Raw genomic sequence first — 13478 nt, forward strand, 5'->3', positions numbered from 1 at the left:
TGGACAGAGGAGCCTGATGGGCTACAGCCCATGCGGTCGCAGAGTCAGGCACAAGTGAGTGACTAATACTTTCACTTTCACTCTTCATCTGCTAGGACCTGGAAATATATCGGACAAGACAGCAATAGTTTCTGTCCTCAAAAAACATACAATTTACAATAAAAGGTAAATGTTAAAATAAACAACTATTAGCATAGGTCTTGTGTGAGAATTGGGAGGTCACTAATACCTATTTTGTAGTGCTGGAGATTCTTTTGAATTAGCTGAGATTTAAAGGATAAATGGGAACAAGGCAATCTAAGGGAAAAGTTAAGATCCTTCTTGGTAAGAAACCTATTTGTGACATTTAAGTGAAAAAGTGGATATAGAGAAGATTTAGGAGGCAGATTGTACTAGGACATGGGAACTTTAATAAAGGATTGCTTATTTAAATGCTTTCTTAAACTAAAAGAAATAGAAGTTATTGAAATAAGCTGTAAGTGTCTGAATTACACGATAAGATTTGCATTTTGGAAAGGTCAGCTTAGCTTATAGTATGGCGAATAAATTAGAGAAATTTGTCTGAGAGCAGCAAAAGTTTTCATTTATTTGAGTATCTTTTTCAGGTTGGCAGTTCAGTGGCATTTAAAACATTCCATGTGATAGATGGTAGTGAACGCCTGACTTGAAGATGAACAAAGTAGCCTGAAAATCGTAAGGTCAGTGGTGACCCTGTGTGGTTCCCAGATCTCAGTTTGGCAAGAGCTGGGAAGATGGATTTGGAGGATGAGCCAGTCAACGTGTGCATGGGTGCATTCTGTCACCTCAGTCGTATCCAACTCTACAACCCCATAGACTGTAGCCCCCAAGGTTTCTCTGTCCATGGGATTCTCCAGGCAAGAAGACTGCAGTGGGTTGCCACGCCCTCCTGCAGGGGATCTTCCCAACCCAGGAACTGAACCTGCATCTCTTATGTCTCCTGCATTGGCAGGCAGTGTCTTTATCACTAGTACCACATGAGATACCCCAGACCAGTCATTACCTTTGCCCAGTGCAGAAGTCAGGCTTTCAGGAAAGTTTGCATACACGGAGGTAGCAAAGATATCATTTTATAAATTTTTGAGGATGTGAGAGTATTTTTTAATTGTATGATGTGAGTTTAATTGTGAGAATTTGGAGGGCAAACAGTGAGACGAGAAAGAGCCAGTAGAGGATGGTCAAACTAAAACAAAAAAATAAGCAAGCAAACAAACAAACGGCAGTGTTTTGGAGATGGGATGAAGAACAAATGGGCAGTTAGGCTTCTGTAACCTGGGGAATTAGGGGTGAAATTCCTGATAGACATTCTAAACTAATTTTTATTGAAGTATGTTTGCTTCACAATGATGTGTTACTTTCTACTATACAGCAAAATGAATCAGCTGTATGTACACATATGTCCTCTGTTTGTTGGTTTTTTTGTTCCTTCTCGTTTAGCTCACCACGGTGCGCTGAGTAGAGTTTCCCGCAGTGTGCAGTAGGTTCTCCTTAGTTATCTGTTTTATTCATAATATCAGCAAAGTATATGGGTCAGTCCCAGTCTCCCAGTCCATTCCCTGCACTTTCCCCTTGGTGTCCCTAGTGGATTTTTAATTCATTTATTTGTTTACTGTTTGTTTTTCCTTACTAAAATGTAAATTCATGAGGGTAGGAAGTTGTGTTGTTCACCGCTGTATTCCCAGTGTGAAGGAGCTGAAGGAGTTCAATAAATATTTGTTGAGCTATTTAATATATGACTCAATTCTACTCAAGTTGGCCGCTTTGAGTGGAATAATTCTGGATAGGCAGCAATGGATAGGGCCAGCTACATTGTAACAGGAGATTCTATAAAACCTTGGTATCTTCCATTTTCCAAGACGTGTAAAAGAAATAACACATTCCTTTAAATATAATAACTTTATTTAATCGCTAAACTCTTAAATTAGTGGTAATGGTAATTAGCCACCATGTTTAAAGGAAAGCTCCCTGAAGCATGTGTTCACCCCTGGATGACCATCGCCTTCTGAGTCTCAAATAGAATGGAGCAATTCAGCATGTGCTCAATAAACCATGGCGCCGATTCCGAAAACTGCCTGGCTAGGGAAAAAAGACAAGACATCAAAGCTTCAGATTACTCTAACACCAGCATTTCCTTTCTGATCTAATTCCGAAGAAATAGAGGAGGAGCTTGAGTGATGATGTGTCTCAGTATGTATTGTACCCATATAAAGGGATAGATTGATTATTTTTAATTTTATTATTGTGTTTTTTTTTTCCCTTATCTCCAAGTAACAATTTAGTTGTTACATCTCACATCTACTCCAGAGGCTCATAAATTCATGGAGTTTTCTACCAAATATAGGCTATGTTTATAGACATGAGAAAGGGCAAACAGACACAGGCACATCTTTGAGATCTAAAGTGTGGTTCATGTGGCTTTAAGGAAGTGTTATTCTACAGTGATTTGCATATGGTAGCAAGAAATGTTTAAAAAAAGAAAAAAACTAATTAAATAAAATTAAGAGTCTTATTTTAGTTTGCTAGTCACAATTAAGGGAGAGTATGGCTTATTGTGGGCTTCCTTGATAGCTCAGCTGGTAAAGAATCCACCTGCAATGCAGGAGACCCTGGTTCGATTCCTGGGTCAGGACATTCCCCTGGAGAAGAGATAGGCTACCCACCCCTGTATTCTTGGGCTTCCCTGGTAGCTCAGATGGTAAAGAATCTGCCTGCAATGCAGGAGACCTGGGTTCGATCCCTGGGTCAGGAAGATCCCCTGGAGGAGGGCATGGCAACCCGCTACAATATTCTTGCTGAAGAATCCCTGTGGACAGAGGAGCATGATGGGCTACAGTCCAAGGGGTTGCAGAGTCAGATACAACAGAACAACTAAGCACAAGCACATGGCTTATTGTAGGAAACAGAATATTGATATCAGGTGGGGACTCAGGTTCTGACACTGCCTGTGATTGGAACTTGGCCTGAGGGTCTTCCTAACCACTGTAGCTCTCTGTATCCTCAAACTCTAAGTGAAAGGGTACCTTCTAGCTCTAAAATGCTCTCCAAATTCCTGAAATACATATCCCAAACACACTGAATTGTGGAACTGCTACTTTTCTGAAGAACATACTGAATATCAAAGTTGCGGTGGGCTAGAGATAAAGGGGTGATCAGAAGCAACTCCGTCCTGATACTTCCACTTGGAAATGAAGAATTTCAAGAATAGAGCTATCTATTATATGCATGAAAAACACAGTAATTCCCCCTTCACTACAAGGGACATGTAGATGCTTGAAACTGCAGATAGTATATGTGCTTTTATTTTATTTTTTTAAATATACATACCCACTGTAAGGGGCTTCCCAGGTGGCACAGTGGCAAACGATATGCCTGTCAATGCAGGAGACACGGGAGACCCAAGAGACATGGGTTCAATCCCTGGGTCAGGAAGTTCTCCTGGAGGAGGAAATGGAAGTGGCAACACACTCCAGCAATCTTGCCTGGAAAATCCCATGGATGGAGGAGCCTGGTGGACTATAGTCCATGGGGTTGCAGAGTGGGACATGACTGAGCACACACCCGTGATAAAGTTTAATTTATAAATTAGGCACAGTAAGAGATCAACAATAACTAATAATAAAATAGAACAGTTATATAAATATAGTGTAATACAAGTTGTGTAAATGTGATTCCTATTTCTCAAAGTACTGTACAAGTATAATACCTTTTCAGGCCCTGTGGTCATAATTTTTGCAATTTTAAGTATAACAATAAGCATAGCATCAATTTATTTTTCCTTCTTCACAATTTCATGTATCGATGATTCACTTTCACAATAGATCTTAGAAAACTTGGGATACAGTTCTCTTTTTCTTTCCTTATTAAGTCAAGAAGTTTCACTTTTTCACTTACAGGAAGAACTTTTTGTCTTCTTTTTGACACATCTGAATTGTCAGCACCACATATCTTGCACTTTAGGGCTATTAATAGGTAAAATAAGAGTGAGTTCCACATAAGCCCTCAGATATCGACAGTTAATACGATAACCCAGAGGGTCAATAGCTGACTAACACTGGACCGAGGGATGCATCATGTCCCAGACAGGAAGGAGCTAGATAGTGCAAGATTTCATCACACTACTTAGAATATCATGTGATTTAACATTTATGAATTATTTATTTCTGGATTATTCCATTTAATATTTTCAGGCTGCAGTTGATCTAGGGCAATTGGAATCAGGAAAAGTGAAACCACAGATAAGCGGGGACAGCTGCAATTAGCAGATCTAACCTTCCTAGAGCCCTTGGCTTAGAAGCCAGAGTTCCTTCCATATGTTCTCTTTTTTTTTTCCAGAAATAAACATTCATTTATTTCATTTTTTTCTAAAACTTTTTCAAATGGCAAAGCTTAATTCCAAGACCTTCAAAATCTTTTTAAACACTATTTTACACTCAGAGGGTTTGAAATTTTTAAGCCCTTGGTTGTCAGACTACGACAACTGAAATGGAAATCTGCTAAAAGTCACTTGTAAAAGTGTCAAATCAAATCTGAGCACAGACAAGGCTATCGATTCCCATTTGCATATGAACTCATATCTCAGAAATAGTTTTTAAGAAGACATTGTTTCATGCTGAGACTTCTCCACTGTACTATTTTCAATTTAACAATCTAGTTAGTTGTTAGTGACCCAGATCCATTTAAAGATACGAATGTATTTCAAAGGACTGATTCTCAAGGTTTAACTCAGCTAGTTTAAATACTGTGGGTCACTTGATAGGTTATTCTCTCCATATTCTTCTTTGCATAAGAAGAGAAGTGATGTTGATTTCACGTGCTATACTTTATCCTCCAAGGGATGCTTCCAACCTATGGATCGAACCTTCATCTCCTTTGTCTCCTGCATTGCAGGCAGATTTCTTACCACTGAGCTATCCAGAAAGCCCTCTTAGTGTAATCAAAGCTTTTCAACTTTCTGATGCTGATTTATTACAAAGCATCATTGAAGGAAAAATATTTCAGTACATTAGACTCAAGACACACATCTCTGTAACATTCAACACTATTTGGCCATGCCTTGTTGCTTGTACCTTTGAATAATTACTTGAAGGCATTCATACAAGAGCTTACATATTATGAAGTATTAAGAAGCAGTGATTCCCACAGAACATGGCAGCTATAGCAACACCAATGTGCCGAACTAATTATCTTCCTGCTTTCCCATTAGGCCTCCAGAAAACTATGATGCAAGGTTACTAACATGAAAGTGAATGTGAGAAAACATTGAATAGGAAGTCAAGAAAGAGAAGATGAAAGATGCAGATCCAGACGCTGAAGCACAACTTTGCAGAAAGACTGAAAGAACAAGCTATAAAGAGCACATTCATCCATTCATCAAATATTTATTTAATAATTAATATAGGATGAGCACTTCACAGTAAGAGAACTCAGATATGAAAAGATAATAGGCTGTACCCACAGGAACGTATGATGGGAATATAAAATTGAAGCTAAGTAGAAGGTAAAAGCTCCTTTTGGGAGATCAGTACGTATAGGTTGAGCAAAGAGGTGGCATGTGGACACTTGGCTGATGAAGCTGTAGGTATAGGGAGGCCGAGGAGACCTGAGGCTTTAGGGTTTTAGAAGTTGATGGTAGGGTTAAACAAAGAAGGACACTTGTCTGGGCGGCGTATTCCTTTCATTTCTTTAAGTTTTTTAATGGGAAGATAATTGTTTTACAAAGCTATGTTTGTTTCTACTGCGCAACACCAAGCTGACATGTTTGTATACATATAGCCCCTCCTTCTGGGGGCTTCTCAGGTGGCGCCAGTGCAGGAGATACAAGAGACACAAGTTTGATCCCTGGGTCGGGAAGATCCCCTGGTGGAGGGCGTGGCAACCCACTCAGGTATTCTTGCCCGGAGAAGCCCATGGACAGAGGAGCCTGGAGGACCACGGTCCGTGGGGTCACAGAGTCAGACATGATTGAAGAGGCTTCACGCAGGCACATGCCCCTCCTTGTGGAGGCTCCATCCCCCCTCCCGGTATACCCACCAGCTCTTCACAGAGTGCCAGCCTGGGCTCCCTGTGTTATATAGTAGCTTCCCACTAGCTATCTATTTAACACGTTTCTTTAATAATAAACACCAAGTGCTGGAGCAGAAGGCAGAAGGCTCCAGGTCCTAAGCAGTGGAGAGTCCACAGCAGTTGCTGGAGTGACATAGCAATGAGATTTGTTTGTTAAGAACCGAGGACCAAGTATGTGTCAGAGAGGCAATGCAGGGACTAGACAAGAGGATCTCGTAATAGTCCAGGAGTTAGTCAACATGCGAAGAGAGGCATGAGCAGTGAGCATACAGTGGGGCCAGGATGTGGGCAGGTGATGGCGCTGCCCACGTGTCAAAGACTGTGATCTGGGTTGGGCTTCCCAGGCGGCAATGATGGTCGAGAATATGCCTGTCGATGCCGGAGATGCAAGAGACATAGGTTTGATCCCGGGCCAGGAAGATGCCCTGGAGAAGGGATGGCCACCCTCTCCAGTGTCCTTGCCTGGAGAATCCCATGGACAGAGGAGCCTGGGGGGCTACAGTCCATGGACCCACAAGGAGCTGGACGTGGCAGAATGACTGGGCACACACATGCATGACGTGTTACGCACCTGCGGCAAGACGGAGCATGAAACAAGACTAGCACTCACTGAACCAGCATGCGGCCCCTCGTGACAATCATGTGACCTCCTTAGAAACGATTCATGGCACCCCCTCCCCCACACCAGGTTCTCCTAGCCCTATTGTCTCTCCCAGTAAATGGACATTTCTTTCTGCATAGCATTCGCAGATCTTGTAGTCAGAGTATTCTGCTTGTTGGCCATAGTCACCTTTCCCCTATTACAATAATCCTTTCCAATAAAGTCTCTACCCTACTTTACATTTTTTTAAATAGTTTAGTGATGCTTATTTGTTCAGATTTCAGATCCCTGCCCCCCCCCCTTTTTTCCTCTTAGCTCTTCTATGTTCTATATATTATGCCTACAGAATGTGGACTTTCCAGAAGGAAAATATTTGCTTTAGCATCTGTTTAAAGTACCAACATTTTCAAGTAGAATGTCTACGTCAAAGCAGAGGCCACAAGGCATAAAGAAGATGATACACCTAAAGCACTCAGTATAGGGCTTGGCACAGAATGGACATTAAATAACTGTTGTCTGGTTGATATAATTGTTATTCTTGTAAATGTTAATATATAATGCACTTCTTAGCTCATCATTTTCTCTGATAAAATTATATTCTGTTCCCAAGGCCTAAGATAAAATCTAAACTCCTTAACATAACTCACATGGTCTTTTATGACAAGGATCCTATCTACCTATTAACCCGATGGCTAAAGTGAATGCTTCATTTGCTTTGTTAAACTTCCAAGTTCTGTAAGTACCATGGATTTTTATTCATACATATGCTATTTCAGTTGCCTCAAAGCCCTCACTGTCTCTTTATCCCAATTAATATGGAAAATAATTGTCATGGTATTATTGATATTCAAAACTATAACAAAGCATTAAGAACGTATCTAAAATTGCTTTTCTTAAAGATCATTATTCTTAACTTTTTTCCCCCAGTATTTTTGCTGTTTGGATCATTTTGTCCCATTTTACTATAAATACAATTCAGCTGAATAAGCATTTCTATGTAATTAAAGTATTTTATAAACATACTTATCAGTGGTTGCATGATAGTTCATTTTATGCATGATCTATAATTTATATGACTAATTTAATAGTGTTTAGCTTATGTTTTTATCTATTTCCTTGTTATTATTAATAAGATTATGATGAGTATTTATGTACATGTGTGTTTGTCAGCATCTTTGATAGTTACCCACAGTTTCATTATGTTCTTAGAACCATTTGCCAGAACTAGATCACTATATCAAAGTATATAAATATTTTAAAAGTTTGTATTCCCAGAATCGCCTGAGAGTTTTGCTTGTACTGCACATTCTTACCAAGATTGCATAGGTTAATTCTTTTACCTTTTGCTAATTTACTAGTACTCTGTATTATACTAAAAAGAAAATATAGTAATTTTTGAACACCAATTATATGCCACACTCAATAGGCAGCATTGTATTTTTAAAACAGTTTATATGATCTTCAATGTGATTTTTCAAATTAGTATTTAACATATGAACTCTCTTTAAAAATATCAGTTCATACCATTTTCTCATTCATCTAGTTGAGTTCTAGTATTGTTTTAGTAAACTATTATTTTTTTTGTTCCTCATTATCCTTATGGCATTCTAGCTTATTTAGCATTATTTGAATGTTTAATTTATGTTTACAATAAAAACAATTAATGACTATTATAGATAATTCATAAAATATATAAAGTTTAGTTAAATAAGAAAAATTATTATAATCCCATGTGCAGAAAATTAATCATTTAACACTTAGAAAATGATGCTTCATTATCTTTTAAACATAAAAATTTAGTATATTGCTTAGATTTTATATGTAGTTGTAATATATATACATTTTTAAAAGTAAAATGAGTGGATATTTAATGCCTTTAGCTAGCTAAATGAAGATATCTTCATTTTCTTTGTGAATGCATTTATTCCATTTATTTATTTATTTTTTTACTTTTTTAAACAATGTTGTGCTAAACATCCTTGCATGCAAGTATATGTATTATTTTCCAATTGTATCTTTAAGTGAAGTTTTGGAAGATTGAATTGTGAATTTATATGAAAGGATTTGCTATAGAGATCTGGCCTTAAGCAACTGTGGGAATTGGTTTAAGCAGTCTCTATGAGGGCATTGTATGCATGTCTGATGCCGAAGCTTGAAGACTGAGGGCAGATAGTCAAGAAGGGAAAATGTATTTAAAGAAGTTGAGGAGAGCAAGAACAAGCTGGATCCCACAAGCTCTGGGATATATTTATCCTAGTGAGTCTGTTTCTCTCATTGAATCCTAACTGATGCACAGAAAAAGACCAGAGAAAATAGAAAGGCAAGAAATATGATGACAAAGATAACATTTATAATATCCAGGCATTTTTCTAAGTGTTTAATACATAATAAAATATTTAACGCCCTTAATAGCTCTATAACTACTAATATTCCCCTTGTTATCCAAAAGAATAACTGAGGGAAATTTCCTGGTGGTCCAATGGTTAAGATTCTGTGCTTTCATTGCCAAGGGAGCAGGTTCAATCCCTGGAAAGCTAAATGACTGCAGCAAAGTCAAGAGAAATTCAGCAACTACTAAATGACACTTAGATAATATGCTTGTGTCCTAGAAACATTTGAGAAAACAAAACAGTGGTACCTTTACTTTTTGCTGTGTTTTTATCTGTTGCTGATATTTCCTATTAGGAAAACTTGACCCCGGACGAACATCTGCTTCTAGGCAATCATGATGTAGGATCAGAAGGAGGAGTTTGGAAAGGCTTACAGTCCTTTAGAATTTGCCGTTTCTAGTGTGACTCAACTTTCATGAGCTACGTTCTCCATATTGTTAAAATGCTGAGTGCTTTAAGATCCTGGCTCCACTTGTGTTCTTTACATAATGTGATGCTGTATTTTGAGTTTGACTTTAAATTCCTGAACTTGTCTCCAAGATGAAGAAAGTTGCCTGGTAAAGTTGTAAAACTTGAAAGAATTAGGATAGGAGGGAAGAAGAAAGTCTTTTTTGACATGCATACAAGCATTCAGTAAGCTTTGGTAGATATATGCAAATCTGCTTTATCTTAGAAAAGAAAATCTATAGAGAGTTAAAACAATTAAAAACAATTCAGTGCTACTTAACACAGAATCATAAGTTAATTTGCCTTGAATGCAGAGAAGCAGCCAGAGTAGAAAGAACAATAAGAGTGTAGATGGTTTTGGCGATGCCTAAAGATTCTAATTCAATAGATATAGGTGGTGGTCAGCAATTGTTTGGACAAACTTTTATATTTAAAAAGTGTCCCAAAAAATAAAAAATAAAAGTGCCCAGATGTATCCTAATGTGTAGCTGATTTGGGAGCCCTCACTCTAAGGATCGAGGAGGCTCTCTGAAGTTTTTAATCAGTGATTAAAAGACCCAGGTTTGTATTTCAGAGTGACATCTTTTTGCCATATTAGATAATGGATTAGAATGAAAAGCAAAAGAAAGCTTAAACAGCTTTGTAAATCAATGACTTGTAACATTTCCTGAGGAAATACAATAGAACAGGTTGATCTATATTTACAGAAAAATTAAATTAACATATGAAAAGTAAATACATGAGTTGATTCTCAAAACTGTGCAAAGTAGGTCTTTACATTAACCTCACTTTACAAATGAGGAAGCCAGGCCTTCTGTCTCAAGGCTTGCCTTCCCTGGAGAAGACTATGGCATCATCATTAACAGAATACTCTAGTTAGAAAACCCAAGTTTGATTATTACTATCATGACTGTTAGCTTTGTGTTCCAAGAAAAGACACTTAAACTTCTCAAGTCCTCAGTTTCTAATTTTATTTAAAATAAAATAGTACATTTTAGATACCATGTAAGGATTCATAAAGTGGGAGAAGTGCTCAGCAGATTTTTTATATATATTAAAAAATTTCACTCTAATCAGTACAACATAAAGCAACAAATATAATTTTTAAGACTTTACTTTTTTATCTCTGTTTTAGGCTTATAGCAAAATAGAGGAAATGGTACAGAGATGCCCCAGATATGCCCTGTGCACACACATGCATAGCCTCCTCCATTATCAACATCCATCCTTCATCAGGGCTTCCCCGGCGGCTCAGATGGTAAAGAATCTGCCTGCAGGGCCAGAGACCTGGGTTCGATCCCTGGGTCGGGAAGATCCGCTGGAGGAGGGCATGGCAACCCACTCCAGTATTCTTGGCTGGAGAATCCCCATAGACAGAGGAGCCTGGTGGGCTGCAGTCCATGGGGTCATAAAGAGTCAGACACAGCTGAGCGAACAAACACCTGCTTCATCAAATGATGCTTTTGCTAAAACTGATGAACCTACACTGACACATAATCACCTAAAGTCCAGGGCGTACCTTAGGGTCCCCTCTGTGTTGTACGCATTGCAGATACGGACAAATGTATGATGGCACGCATGCATTCTTGCAGTATCACACGAAGTATTTTCACTGCCCGAGTGTCTTCTGCTTTTGGCTCTTCAAGCTGCTCCTCCTTCAGCCCATGGCAACCCAAGGCAAGCATTCAACTTTTTACTGTTTCTCCAGAGTTTTGCCTTTTCTGGAAGGTTATAGAGTTAGACTCATACAGTATGTAGAGTTTTCAGATCGGCTTCTTTTCCTTAGGAGTATACATGTAAGTTTCCCTTGTGTATTTTCACGGTTTGATAGCTCATTTCTTTTTAGTGTTGAATTGTCTGGATATACTACAATTTGTTTATCCATTCACCTGCTGAAAGACATCTCAGTTGCCTCCAGGTTTTAGCAACTATGTATAAAGCTGATGTATCCAGTCATAAGCAGGTTTTTGTGTGGAGGTAGTTTTTAACTCACTTGGATATATACAAAGAAATATGATTGCTGGACCATACAGGTGGTCCACGTTTAGTTTTATAAGAAACTGCCTGACTACCTCCCAAAACGACTCCTCGGTTACATTTTCACCAGCAATGAGTGAGAATTCCTGTAGCTCTACATCCTCTTCCAGCATTTGGCGTTGTCAGTGTTCTGTACTTCAGTGATAGAACGACAACATCAAGTGTAAAACTTAAAGTAAACTATGGACTCTGGGAGAGTGTGATGTATCAAGGATTATCTACTGTAACAAACGTACACTCCAGTGGGAACTGTTGTTAATGGGGGATGAGGTCTGTGCTTGGAGGCTGAGTTTATACAGGAAATATTTGTACTTTCTGTTTCATTTTGCTATGACCCTAAAACTACTCTAAAATAAAATATACTACCAATGAGAGGAAAACACAGGGACAGACTCAGGGACGTGGAACTAAGAAAAAATTGCATGAAAATAAATGAGAAAGATAATGTGTGTGTGCGTGTTAGGACTGTATGTATGTGTGTGCGTGTGCGTACTTTAATCATTTTAAAGTAGGCAGGCCACTTTACCCCTCACAGGGCTTCTCACAGCAGGTCAGTCAGATCTGCTTTGACTTCTTTTGACCCTGGAAACTAAATATCAATCAGTGTTGGTTCTTTCACTTCATTGTAGGAAATTTGTCCTAAGATAAAACAAAATCATGCAGATTAAGGAAACCCCAACTATTTTCTTTGTGTTACATCTTAGAACTACTGTTGGTTGATCCAGGTTCAACTTTAAGAGAAAAATAAAGAAATAAATTGAGAAAGGCACAAGAGTGAAAAAGAGGAAAGAATCGGGAAAGAGGGAAAAATTAAGGAGTAAAATAGGAATGAGTTGGGACAAAGAGTGACGAAGAAATATTTTTGAAAATACTCTTCGAGGAAAGAACCAGAAACAAGCTAACTTTGTCTCCAGTGTGTCCATGACCCTCCACAGCTGCAACACACACAACCACATGGACATCCTTTCACTATATTGTAAAGTGAAAAAAAGTTTTGGAGACATTTTCTTTTGGATCACAAATGTATATTTTTCAGATAATAGTAGATAAATATTGAATTAAAAGCAATAAAAACTCAAATCATGCAGGATATGATTTATAAATATGCAAACCATTAACAACTTGAATTAGCAATATAAACATTGAAATATCCTTACTTCAGTATTCCTTTTGGCCCTTGACAATGCTGACCTTATCCAAACTGTCTGTTCTGGAAAGCAGGACAGATCTAGAAATCCTCCAACTTTTCATGGCTAATCAGAAAGACTGCTCTGCAGTAGTCAAAATATGGAAGCAACCTAAATGTTCATGGACAAAGGAATGAATAAAGAAGGTGTGGTACATATATGCAATGTAATATTACTCAGTCATTAAAAATAATGAAGTAATGTTATTTCCAGGATCGTGGACTGATCTAGAGATTGTCATACTGAGTGAAATAAGTCAGATGGAGAAGGAGAAATATCGTACGGCATCCCTTATATGGGTAATCTAAAAAGAAATGATACAAATGAACGTATAAAACAGAAAGAGACTCACAGACTTAGAGAACAAACTTACAGCTGCTTGAGGGAAGAATGAGGGGAGGGATAATTAGGGAGTTTGGGATGGACATGTACACATTGCTATGTTTAAAATGAATAACCAGCAAGGACCTTCTGTACAGCACATGGAACTCTGCTCACCGTTCTGTGGCAGCCTGGATGGGAGGGGAATTGGGGGAGAATGAATACATGTGTGTGTATGTATGGCTGAATCCCTTTGCTGGTCACCTGAAACTATCAGAGCATAGTTTTATCGGCTATATCCCAATACAAAATAAAAAGTTAAAAAATACAGGACGGCTCTGTTCTCACATATTTGACGATCAGAACTACCTCCATTTTGTCCTCAATGAGTCCGGTAAAACTCACTGGTGACTT

The sequence above is a fragment of the Cervus canadensis genome, chromosome 6, assembly GCF_019320065.1.
Source record: "Cervus canadensis isolate Bull #8, Minnesota chromosome 6, ASM1932006v1, whole genome shotgun sequence".
Taxonomy (NCBI): domain Eukaryota; kingdom Metazoa; phylum Chordata; class Mammalia; order Artiodactyla; family Cervidae; genus Cervus; species Cervus canadensis.